The sequence below is a fragment of the Bos mutus genome, chromosome 9 (genome assembly GCF_027580195.1).
Source record: "Bos mutus isolate GX-2022 chromosome 9, NWIPB_WYAK_1.1, whole genome shotgun sequence".
NCBI lineage: Eukaryota > Metazoa > Chordata > Mammalia > Artiodactyla > Bovidae > Bos > Bos mutus.
Window position 1 is genome coordinate 95,204,822 of NC_091625.1, and position 12,388 is coordinate 95,217,209.

The following is a 12,388-nucleotide window of genomic DNA, read 5'->3' on the forward strand; positions in this document are numbered from 1 at the left end:
GAATTCCTCCAATTTCATTTCCCTAAACCTTTCTGGGGGCTTCCCTGGTGGCTCAGCGGTAAAGAATCCACCAACAATGCAGAGGACACTGGTTCCAGAGGTCAGTTCGATCCCTGGGTCAGGAAGATCCCCTAGAGAAGGAAATGGCAACCCACTCCAGTATTCTTGCCTGGGAAATCCCATGGTCAGAGGAGCCTGGTGGGCTACAATCCACAGGGTCGCAAAGAGTCGGATACGACTGAGTGACCAAACTTTTACTTTCATTACACACATGGCATCGTCCCTGTAAGGGGACATGACTGAGCAACTAAACTACCACCATCAAACCATTCTGGAAAGTTGGTGGTTTTGATGGGGAAACATTCTTGTTTTTGTCTTGAAACAGTAGCTTTTGCTTACATTGCTTCCTGAATAAAATGGCCAAGGGCTGTAAAACCTTAACTACTAATGATCAAGTTCTGCCAGCTCTGCTGGTTCAGTTCACTCTAATTTCTCGTTGCATCAGTGTCTTTACTCAAGTTGGTGGCATTCTGACAAATAAAGCATTGACATTGTCAAAATCAAATTCCTGGAGTGGATCCCTTAAAAACAACAAACAGGAAGAAATTAAAGTTAAAAAAAAGTTTTCATTTAGAAATTAAGAGAAAAAAGTGACTTGTTTTTATGGACCCAGATAGGATGTTATCAAGGAGCAATGAATCGGGCTGCTAAAAACATGATATCTGGTGAGCAGTGGCTAAACAGATTAAGGAATCGTTTATCTTACTCACCAATAAACTCAGGGGCAGAGAGGCTCACAGGGACCCAGTATTTTCACTCTGCCGCTGCAGGCCAGGTCGTCATTCTCAGACTTGTCACTTGATTGATGCCGCAAGACGGCTGCTGCATCTCCAGGTATCTCCAGGTATTGACATACCAAGGCGGGATTAATGGAGGAAGATACAGAAGGCGAAAGCACATGACAGCAGGTCTTGACCCCCCCCTTTTTTTTAATGCTTTCCTGGAAGTGGCAGCAGTAACTTCCTCTTAAGTGTCATTGCCTGGAGTTGACCACGTGGCCACCCCTGGCTACAAGGGAAGCTGAAGGGTCATGAATATTTTGTACCCTCGCCTCTGCTGTAGAAGATGGTGAGAGAGGAAGAAGCTCGGCATGGCTCCTTGGTACCCAACCCACAATGTCTGGGCAGCAGTTTCTGAATTCAGTGCAGACTGCTAAACTGTTCTTAATTAGCTGGGAAACTTGGCTTGCCTGGGACTAGTAAAAAATTCAATTTAAAACATCTCAGAAAACATCTTGAGGGCAAAGGCAGATTCATTTTAAGAGTGTCCGTTGGGCTTGAGTATTTGACTTTAGTTTTGCCACTTGCTGTTTGTCTTGAAGCAGAATTCTTTGCTGCTTCACTTTTTTGTGTTTTTCTGCTCTTTTGATATTCCCCAAGGTGGTAGTGGGGCGGGGGAAGGGGGAGAAAGAAAGAAGATAATGGAGGGGAATAAAATGAGGTTAAACTAGATTAGCAAAAATATTCTCGCTTTCTCTCGTCACTCCAGTTTTCCTCCAAATACAAACAACCAAGAATCTAGAACATTCTAAGCAAACTTTGTCCACTGGGAGCTGTTAACCGTTGAGGTGATAAGAGAGTGCTTGAATGACAGCCCTTGTTTACCAGCATCAGAGGACTGTGGCTGTGTCAAGGGTGCAAGTGGCCTTGGGTGGGAGGTTGGGGACCAAGGAGAAAGCCCTGCCAGTGTGACATTGGGCTCTTCCCCTGAGAAGTCCTCAAGTGCCCACACTGGCAGCCTCGAGCACAACCAGCTTGCATTCAGCCCCCGAGGGGAATAGTTTCCCAAAGCCGAGTGTGAGGATCTGCTCTGTCCATGACACAAGGCCTCCTGAAGCTGGTCCAGTGTGGAGGACGTTTGCACAGGGATGGATGCCCTTGGCACCGACTGTCCAGAGCGGGTGGAAAAGGACATAGACAAACTCTTACTTAAGGATTAGCCAGTGACTCGAATTTTGAGATTTGGAGGCTTCACTTCTTTGAGCTGATGGAGAAAAAATGTGATTCACAATTGTATGCAGTGACCATCTCATGCCCTTATAAGCACAGTGGCATGTATGCGTGTGAGTTTAGCCTTTTAGTCTAAATAAAACGATGCATTGTTGTTATCAAAATACTAGAAAATGCCCAAAGGGTCTGGGGTCTCAGGTTTAGCAGAGGCCACGGGCGAGATGAGTAGCAGGACGCGGCTGGCCCCTCTGGTCATTAGGAAACCCGGCCAGAGGCTTCAGACAAACACAAGAGTTGTCTGGGTCATTTGGCATCTCCTAGCTTCTCCGTCTACACCCTCACCAGGTAAGTATGACGGGACATATTTGCCATATTTGAGGGCATGGTGTGGAGTCCAGTAGGTCACCATGACCTGGAGAAGTCCACTGGGTTTTGAAGACCGTGAACCGAGCTTAAAGTCTGGAGATCCTCGGACGCCCTTGATTTCCCGAGGGACTTGGGACATCTGCTTGCCTCGGTGTTTCTCTCTGCAGGAGGCCAGCATTGTGTGGTTCCCGAGGGGGCGTCAGAGGTTCTGTTGGCAGAGCTCTTTAGCTCCCTGGAGTGTTTTTAAGTTTAAAGACTCTAATGGCCTAGAGTTTGGTTTCACTTTTTATTGCAGCTCTCCCTAGAAAACCATGCCAACTGTGGGGGACACTTTAATGGAACCCCTTGCCTAGCGTGAAACGTCAGAAGAGGAGCCAGGCCATTATTTTAATACCCAGACTCCATCTACCCAGCCCCAACTTTCCAGGTGGAAAGCTCAATCAACCATCTGTCCATTTTACCAGCATTGGTCTTACTTCCCACAGTTGCAAAACACCATGTACACCCCCGCTCCGTTTTTTGTTTTCTGAAGGGAAGGTTCACAACTATTTGGCAAATAGAATTCCAACATTCATTTGAAAAATTATTTAAAACTCAGTCATCTCGGTGTTTTGCCCACACATTACCAACCATCTGGATATTTCTGCATTTCTGGATGGATATTCCTGTGCTATTTGGGATCTTATGGATAATTGTTGGATTTTTCCAATCTTCCTCAGAATCATAGTCAGATTTGTAGATCATGTTGCTTCTTCCCCCAAGCTACACTGCATTTCAGTACATCATAACCTTTCTTGGCATATCGATGGGATTTTTGGTCAAACATTCGTGGTTACACTGAAATTTGTGTTTTCTTCATTTCAGAGTCTGGGAACTATTTGGCGGTTTCCAGTGGAAAGTCAGAATTGAATTTCAAACAAAGAAGCAGTAGGGAGACTTACATAAACATGAAGGCTTTTGTGCATTAAAGAGCAATCCTTGGTATACTTAAGAAATAATTTTACCATTTTGGGGTTTTTAGGGACCGGTTTATTTCACAAGCTCTTAACATTCTTTTGGGGGTTTTCTCCGTAACCAGGGTTGTCCCCTCCTACTCCTCCGCCTCCCCTGCCGGACTGGGTGGGCTGCAGGGAGCTCTTAGCTGAGAATGGCAGCCATTCCTGGCTGGTATTTGCCTTCATGTCTTTGGGCGTGTCTCCACTGGCAGCCTTTTGTGACTAAATGTACTGGCTGCCGGGGTAGCTTCAGAAAGTTATTTTTGACTTCCATATAAGATTTTGATTAATAGGCTCTTAATCCATTAGGTTCTGACTGCAAGTGGCGAAAGCCCAACTTGAACTAATTTAAATCCCAGAGTCTGTTGGCTTGTGGAACTGCACATTGGGAAGGGCAGTGGCTGAGCTGGTCTGAGGGAGCCCTAGACTCTTTCTCTCTATCTCTGGTCTCTTCTCCATGGGACAGTAAGAGCTGGTCACCCACAGTTCCAGCCAGAGGCTAAGGCAGTGGCCAGGGTCCGGCTCCAATGAGAACATTTCCTGTGAAGACTTCGGGGCTGGCTGGGGTCACAGGGACAGAGGTCTGTCACCAGAAGAATTGGGGGAGGCTTCACTGGGTAAAAAAATAATGTGTCCTTCACACAGTGCATTTTGGGTTCCCTGCTGTGCAGAGATTTTTTTTTTTTTTTTTTTGAGTCTTGGAACTCTACAGAAATGTAGTCTCTCTAGAGAGATTTTGGATTCGATTATTTTTACTCCAAGGAATCCTGAAGCGCTGCACATGTGTGCTCAGTCACCGAGTCGTGTCCGACTCTTTGAGACAGTGTGGACTGTGGCCCACCAGGCTCCTCTGTTCATGGGATTTCCCAGGCAAGAATACTGGAGTGGGTAGCCATTTTCTTCTCCAGGGGATCTTCCCGACCAAGGGATCGAACCCACATCTTCTGTGTCTCCTGCACTGCAGGCAGATTCTTTACCCACTGAGCTACCTAATCGCCACCAATTCCAGTGAAAGATGGCAGAGATGGCAGTTGAGAGAACCCTGACTCCCTCTGGGCATTTGAATGAATCTCTTTGGGCTGAGGCTAAACAAGATGAGAAGAAAGGGAGGAGAGCAGTGTGGACTTCAACTCTTTCCATCTCATTTAAGCCACGAGGCTGAGAAGCCTTCACTCTTGGACTTTACACTTTCCCCAGGCCTTTTGTGATAGAAGGTACTTTGGAACTTGGTATTGTATCTTCAGAGTATCTCTGTGCTGTCATTTCATCTCATTGTTTAAATCCTGTGGGCTGTTTTGGATCCCATGAACTTGGACAAAATTTGAGATTGAAATAAAAAAGGCCAGAGGTGGATTTTCAGGCTATAGGTCAACTTGGCTTTGGGGTTGGTTGAAGAATGAGGCTTCCTCTTTTCAGAGCTTTCTGGTAGTGGGGGGGCTGGGGACTCCCCACCTATGACCCCAGGAGGGTATATGGTGGGAGAGTGATTAGTACTGGGGGAAGTTCTGAATGAGGGGGAAGCGGCCTGGACCCTCACTCTGAAAAGGCAGCCACACTTGACCTCAGACTGATGGTCATGTCCAGTGGGGTGAGGGAACAAGCCCCTGGGGATGCTTGGGAACTTCCACTGTCCCCTCCCCACGCTCCTTATCCTGTGCTTGCTCCCCTGCTGGACATAAGCTGATTGGAAGGGTGAGTGGTGACAGCCCAGCCTCCACGGCTCTACTTTCTCCATGCGGAGACATTTATGGATTAGCAGAGATAGTCACATTGGTCTCTTGGAGTTCATCTTGCAGGAAGGCTGCTTCACTTTCACTCCTGCTTGCCTGTGGTGGTGGAGGGGGTGTGCTGGGTGGAGGCCAGGGTTGCTGCTCTCGCCCCCCACTGTGAGGTAGTGATCCTGAGCTGATCTACTCTGCAGGCTCAGTTGTGTCCACCTGAGGGTTTAGAACTGGAGAGGGAGGGGATACACAAAGCTCCACGGTAGTCACACTCTAGATCCGCCTTCTCCAGGGCAACCTCAGAAGTAATAAACCTGAGAGTTTGATTTTCTGACTCCTGGCTTCCCTGGTGGCTCAGTGGTAAAGAATCCACCTGCCAATGTGGGAGACGTGGATTTGATCCCAGGGGTTGGGAAGATCCCCTGGAGAAGGAAATGGCAACCCACTCCAGTATTCTTGCCTGGGAAATCTCATGGACAGAGGAGCCTGGTGGGCTATGGTCCATGTGATTGCAAAGAGTCAGATACTACTTAATAACTAAACAACAATATCTACTTTCTTAAATTGATTGAACTCAGATGTTCATAAGGACCACTTTTGTCCCTCATCCTTCAAATCCAGGGAAAGCTCTTGTATACATTTAACCAGATGAGATAAAAATTATGCGTGATTTGTAACTTATCAGCTGAGGAGAAACATATAGGTCCTTTTTCATCACTGTCCAATCATTGATATTTTCATCATTGTCCACTGTGGTTATTTAACATCAATCTATAAATTGTGTAGTATATATCTTGAGTTTTGAGAACTAAAGAGATTTTTCAGATTTGATTTTCAAGTCAAATCAAACTGCTATTGTCTGAGTCATTTCTCTCAGTAAGTATTACTGCCTCAGAACATACTGGGTTCTACCTATTCAACGCTTTACCAGTTGGACTTTCCACCTCGGCTGTGGGGTATAGCCTCATTGTTGATAATGATTCTGTGAGTGGCAGCTCCATCCAGTGCTGTCACAGAAATGAAAGAATTTGAGCATGCTTGTCAGCTACTGTTTTGTTTATAGATGGCAGGTTGGCTGTAAATCCAGCTTAGAGTTTTTCATTTATTCCTCTGATGTTTGTTGAACTCTGTGCGCCAACACTTTGGTGTAGCAGATTTGGCTAAAGTCCATCAAGTTGGGAAGCTATGTCAGTGGGGGGCTTCACAACGTCTTCCTCGCATCTGCCATCCGTCTACCTTCCTTTCTCTTTTTGCTTGTCTGGAGAATATAACCAAAACAAACACACAAAAACAACACTTTGGATCCAGAAAGATTCACTTACTATTCTGAATCATAGTCCTAAGCATTTCTCCATGAATGGTGCCATTTTTGGGTCAGTCTTACCCTTGATTGATTGTATTAATGGATTCTGAGCTTTCCTTCTCTTATTCTGAGAAATTGCCTTTGGTAGAGCTCTCTTTCTAGAAACATTTATTTCCAGCCCTTGTGGATAGGCCTGTACCCTGAAGGATGGGTGGTGTGCCTGAACCAAGAATCTTGAATGTGTTCATTTTGGAATTCACATGCACCTCTCAAATAGGCAGTGGGGACTTGGTCTGGGATGGTTAGTTGGGAGCTGAGCATGTGGAAGTTATTGGTTGTATGAGTAACTGAAGCCTAGGGGACACCTTACACTTCCCTCCCCAGATCCAGATGGATCCTCTCTACTTCCTTGGAGCCCAGGCCAGTTTTTTCACAGCCACTGGGTCTCTTGCGAGAGAGAGGGAATTTTGGAGGTGGGAGATGAGTCCTTGAGCAGATCTGTACCTTAAGCCTTCAGGGTCTGGGTTAGGCCTGGTTCTTCTCCAGACTTTAGCCTTCATCTTGACTTAGAGCTCTTTTGGATGGATCCAGACTCCCACGGGAGTCTCAGAAGTGAAATAGGACATTGGGAAGTTGTCAGGATCAGCAAATAAATGGTTGCTCCTGGAGTTAAGATAGAGGTCATCAACTGGCAGCCAATGGACTGAGTCTGGCCAGCTGGTGTGTGTGTGTGTGTGTGGTTGTGTGGGTGTATATGTGCTTCTTCATATAGTGTTTTTTTTTTTTTTTTTTACACTTAACTGAGCTAGTATAAAATGGAGAAATTTCACATAAAATCCAGGATTTCTAGCTTCTTAGAAAAACCTCCAGAATGTTGGACAATCTGGGTCCTGAATTCCCTTTTGTCAGCAGGTGCCAGAAACTAAATTGTGCCTTTGTGTAGCGTGTACATTCCTTCATATGTCTCCACTTACTTGCTTCTTCCTGGTCCTCGGGGGGACTCTTGGCTGACCTCATTTGTCCAACCTGAACGTCTTTTTGTCAATCCATCAGTCATTTACGTGAGTACTGAGTATGTGGTCAGGATCTGATGCCCAGATACATGCCAGAGTGGGGAGGTGGGGATGGCGCCCTGTCCACTGTGATAAATGAGCCCTGCACACGGGTGGACCAAGCTGGCCCCAGGTACCTAGCTCTGAACTCAGCCTTCTTGAGGGCTTTTGTCAGCCCTGGAGAATCCCTTGAAGCTGCTCTGTGGACTCTCCAAGGATTGACATGGAGGAGCCCTTGGAATCTTGGAACCATCCTTAAACAGATGTGGATCCATACTTTGGCCCTTCGACCGAATTGGCCTCCAGGGCCCTCTTGAATGAGAGCTGGAGTTTGGAGCCTAGACCGAAGTGAGAACTCTGGGTGCCAATGGTCCCTTATTTTTCGTTCTCAAACAGACCAACAGGGGCCTCAGGGGAGCCATAGCACTGACATGTCTAGCTTGGCAATGACCAGGTACCTGAAATGTCATCAAAATACCATTTTGCCACTTAGTACCTGGTAAAACATTCTTGACTCTGGATGGGTTTGCTGGTGTGAACTGTGGAACGAGTCTGCTGTGGTATGCGGTTGCTTGAGTCACAGCAGACACTGCTGGCTGCTGCTTCTGTCTTGAGCTCCTTAACATCTGTCTCCCTTCAAAGACAGCCTTGACTGAGGGGAGATGGGGAAGGACACGGACAGGAAATTCTTTGTACTAAATCTAAAATCCTGGCGGCTGCAGCTTGAACTCACTTCCACATTTTGCTTTCTACGGAGATGAGAAAACAGCTTGTCACGGCCCTCGTGTGTCGTGCATGCCTTATGAGGTCACCTCCCAACGTCCCCTCTATCGAGCCATGTAATTCCTATCGTGTTGACTTTGGGCTTGTCCTTTTTCTCTTTGGAGAAGCAGTTCATGGGATACATGGCTTTAAAGAATATACCCCTCCTTACCTTAATCAGATGAGAATCCTGAAAACTGTTCCAAGTCGGTTCTGTGCTTCATTTATCTAGCAGTGAGGATGGTCTATGAACACTTACAAATAAGTAAGAAATCACTCTGTCATGTCTCTGCCTTATGCTACCAGAATGGTACTCCTGAAACACAGAACTCAGAATGCAGTCTGCAGACCCTGAAACCCGCTTCACACTTCCTACGTTTCATTTAAGGAATGAAGTCATGATCACCAAATGGTGATCAGGAATAGAACACATCGCTGTGTTTCTAGTCCCAAGAATAGGTCTTCGGTCGAGTAGCCCAGGTTCATGCATGTTGATCTGCACCTGCCTAGAGCTGTTCTTCCTTAATTAGAGGCTGGTTTGATGGATTCCCGCAGAGCTAAGGCATGTAGTGAGGAGTGGCCTGGAGTGACCACAGATTTCCTTTTACCCGTCCTTCCTGTTCTTCTTTTCTTCCAAACTTTTCTGAGTGAGGCATGGGTGCTGTTGATCAGGCAGCATCAGCAATGACATCAATTTTAAAGGTCAAAGTTGATAAGAATCCAGGGAATGATAATGTCCCTTAATTAAGTCACCGTAGTATTGTGTGTTGGAGAAGGCAATGGCACCCCACTCCAGTACTCCTGCCTGGAAAATCCCATGGACGGAGGAGCCTTGTGGGCTGCAGTCCATGGGGTCGCAAAGAGTCGGACACGACTGAGCGACTTCACTTTCACTTTTCACTGTCATGCATTGGAGAAGGAAATGGCAACCCACTCCAGTGTTCTTGCCTGGAGAATCCCAGGGATGGGGGAGCCTGGTGGGCTGCCGTCTATGGGGTCGCACAGAGTCAGACACGACTGAAGCGTCTTAGCAGCAGCAGTATTGTGTGTAATTGGCCTGAGTCATGTGTGTTGGGGGTGGTGTGGGGGAGGGGTTTTGGCCTAAGGTGTTTGGAGAATCTTAAATTCAAGACTGATTTTATAAGGCAGTTGACCCTAAGGGATGATTTCAGGATTCCTAAAAGCCTTTGTGTTTTAGAAACAACCTTCATTAGGTAACTCTCTAAGTCCTAAAATGTCACTATTAGAAAGTTGTTACTTTGGCCCAAGGGCTTCCCTCATGATTCAGATGGTAAAGAGTCTGCCTACAATGCAGGAGACCAGGGTTCAATCCCTTGGTCAGGAAGATCCCTTAGAGAAGGAAATGGCAACCCATCCCAGTATTCTTGCCTGGAGAATTCCATGGACAGAGGAGCCTGGTGGGCTACAGTCCATGGGGTCGCAAAGAGTTAGACATGACTGAGTGACTAACACTTCCACTTCACTACTTTGGCCCAAGATTTTGTTATACAAATGTGAATATCATTCACTTACTCCACTCCTTCCATAGAGAGGAGCCTACTAGGACAGACAGCTGGAGGTGAAGTGACTGTGGGTGAAGGCAGAGTGGCCCTCCGAGGGGAAAATGGCATGGGAAGGGAGGGTAGGTGGTGGAGGAAAGGGTTAACCCAGCTGGAGCCCTCACGATTGGTTTTAGGATACTAATGGCTTCCTAAATCAATTTTTCATTGGTGTGGTCATTGATCATTTATGAGCAGGGACAGAGTCCAAGATCCATGAGCTGTGGGAAAAGCCGGGCATTGCAGTTGGACACAGCAGGATTTGCATTTAGTTCTACCCGTGTACAGCTGTGTGACTCTGGACAGTTCTCCTAACCTCTCTCTTCCAGGCCTTGCTTGCTGTCTTCATCTGCCATATGGAGGGAGTAAACCGCACCTCCTGCGTTGTGTGTGTTAAGAGCATCTCATGCAGTGTGAGTTTCAGGCAGAGAGTGGTGGGTGGTAGGCACTCAAGCTCCCTTTTCTTGTCCATTTCCCTCTCCCATTTTTATACTTTAGAGTTGGTTCACACCAGATGTTTTTTTTTCTTTTTCTGGTGTACAAATGCTGACAGTTATTGTGTTGAGACACACTGATGGTACTTGATCACTGGCAGGAGAAGAACAAACAAACTTGCACGAACACACTTGGAAACTGATGGGTAAGCGGAATGCAGTGGTATGCATTTGGTTTTGATGACCCAGGGGGATTTGCCTCTTGTTCTTCACTTTCCTCATCTTATTGGAGCTCCTTGAGGTTCTCAATGTCCCCCTTACCCTGGGCAGATGCACCATTTGACCGCGATTCTCATATGACTTAGAAATGATTCCATGCCGTGTTCAAGGACAGAGGTGAGGCAGAGCAGGAAAGAACAGCGAGTGTATTTATGGATTGTTCCTCCTTTCGGATGTCAGTAATGAACGGGAATCATCTTTAGACCGAGGTCAGTGTGTATGGATTGAATCACTCGTGCACAGCGGAAAACATGATGGTGTTAGGGCTTTACAAATCTCACATTAGAGAGATCGAACTTTCCTGAAGGGAGGGTTAGAACTGAACTGTAAAGAAAAGCGTTGTTCACGTATTCATTCATTTGTTTTCTCCCTTAGGAGAGTCACCCAACCATTTCGAGGTGTTAGGGACCTTGCTTTGTTTCCATGATATTTTGGTCAGGGTGAAGAACAGGATTCTTGGGAATGATTTCTGCTATGGCAGGAAACGGGGACTGCAGCTACAGAAGGTCAAAACCATGGCAGAAAAGCGGGGAGGTTTTCAAAGTGAAGCCTTGGGAGAAATAAAGGAAACGGGGGAAAGGGAACCCCTGTCCTCCAGCCAAGAAAATCCTGCAAAGTTCCTTGCAGGTGAGGAAGGGTTCATGAGAATTAAGGCAGAGTCGCCATGACTGCTAATTTTAAATATCCAGATGCTTGCTAGTGGGCTGTCTTTACTGTCTCCTCAACTCAGAATTTCCCTGATGGCATTAAGCTTTTTGTCCTTGATGTCTCCCGTCTCACGTTTACAGGATTGTAAACGTTGGGGAAGAAATGCTTTCTGGGGGTTGCTCTGTGCCTGTCCTCTGACATTGCGTTTTTGTCTCCAAAGTGGACACTCTTTCTCTAGTGCCTCAAAAATTATGATATTCATACTCTATTTTTTCATTCCTTGAATTTCTTTAGTGGGATCCCAGAAGTTCTCTCTTTTTCTTATCATTTTCCTTCTAAGGCAGTGGGGTAATTTTGGGAAGAATAAGTGATGTATGTTAGCATCAGCTATACTTATTTTGTTCAGAATCTTCATTAGTGTTAAAAATCACATACTAACCAATCTATGTGTTGTCATGAAACACTCCCCTTTCCCTCATTTCTATGAGAGTCTAAATTCATTTTTCTAAGTGTTCTGAAGTTTAAATGTTTCTGGGTTTTTTAGGTTACTTTTTTGCCAGCTGAGAATGCCTTGCATTGGTGTTTGCCCCTACATTGACTGCTGTGTGAATATTTAGCATCTATTTATATCATGTTGCATTGCAATATCAGTTATATTATGAGCTGAGAGATTGTGTTTGACAAAACATTATGTTTCATTTTGGTTAGTTGGAAAACCAAGAACACTGTTTTGGAACTTTACTTCATGAAGATAAAAATGTTGTGCTTCTTGATAATTTTTCTGTCTTCTTCTGAGATGAAATATGGAAACATTTAAATTAGCGACCTGCAGCTAAAACCAGAGATTTGCCTGTCTTTCAAGATGTTGACCTTGATTTGTTTTCTTTGTAGAAATGACTGATTCTCTTATCCCCCTTTAGATACAGTGGATATTCTTCCTGATCATGAGAGTTTTATGTTGTTCTTCTCAGGGTGGCTTTAAAGATTGTCCAGCTGTACCATGACAAATCCTGAGAATTTATTTAATATATGAATGCTTCTGAGAATATGTCAGATTACTATTTTGTTAATCTTGTCCTAGCAAGGCAACACAATCAAGCTGGGGAATGCCTAGAGTTTATTTTGATTTGTTTCACTTTGGGTTTAAATTTACCACTCACAGTTCTCTGAAATACATAAAAGGTTGCGGGTTTGGTATGTTTGTTTTGCTGTCACACTATCATGATGTCCAAACATGATGGTACTTAAAGTCTTTAGGAT

At 45.5% G+C, this 12,388-nt stretch overlaps 1 protein-coding gene across 1 annotated transcript in view; it reads left to right on the plus strand.

Annotated features, from left to right (window-relative positions):
* The window catches only part of FNDC1 (fibronectin type III domain containing 1), a 109,985-nt gene that overhangs the window by 16,418 nt on the left and 81,179 nt on the right, over positions 1-12,388 (plus strand). The window lies entirely within an intron of this gene.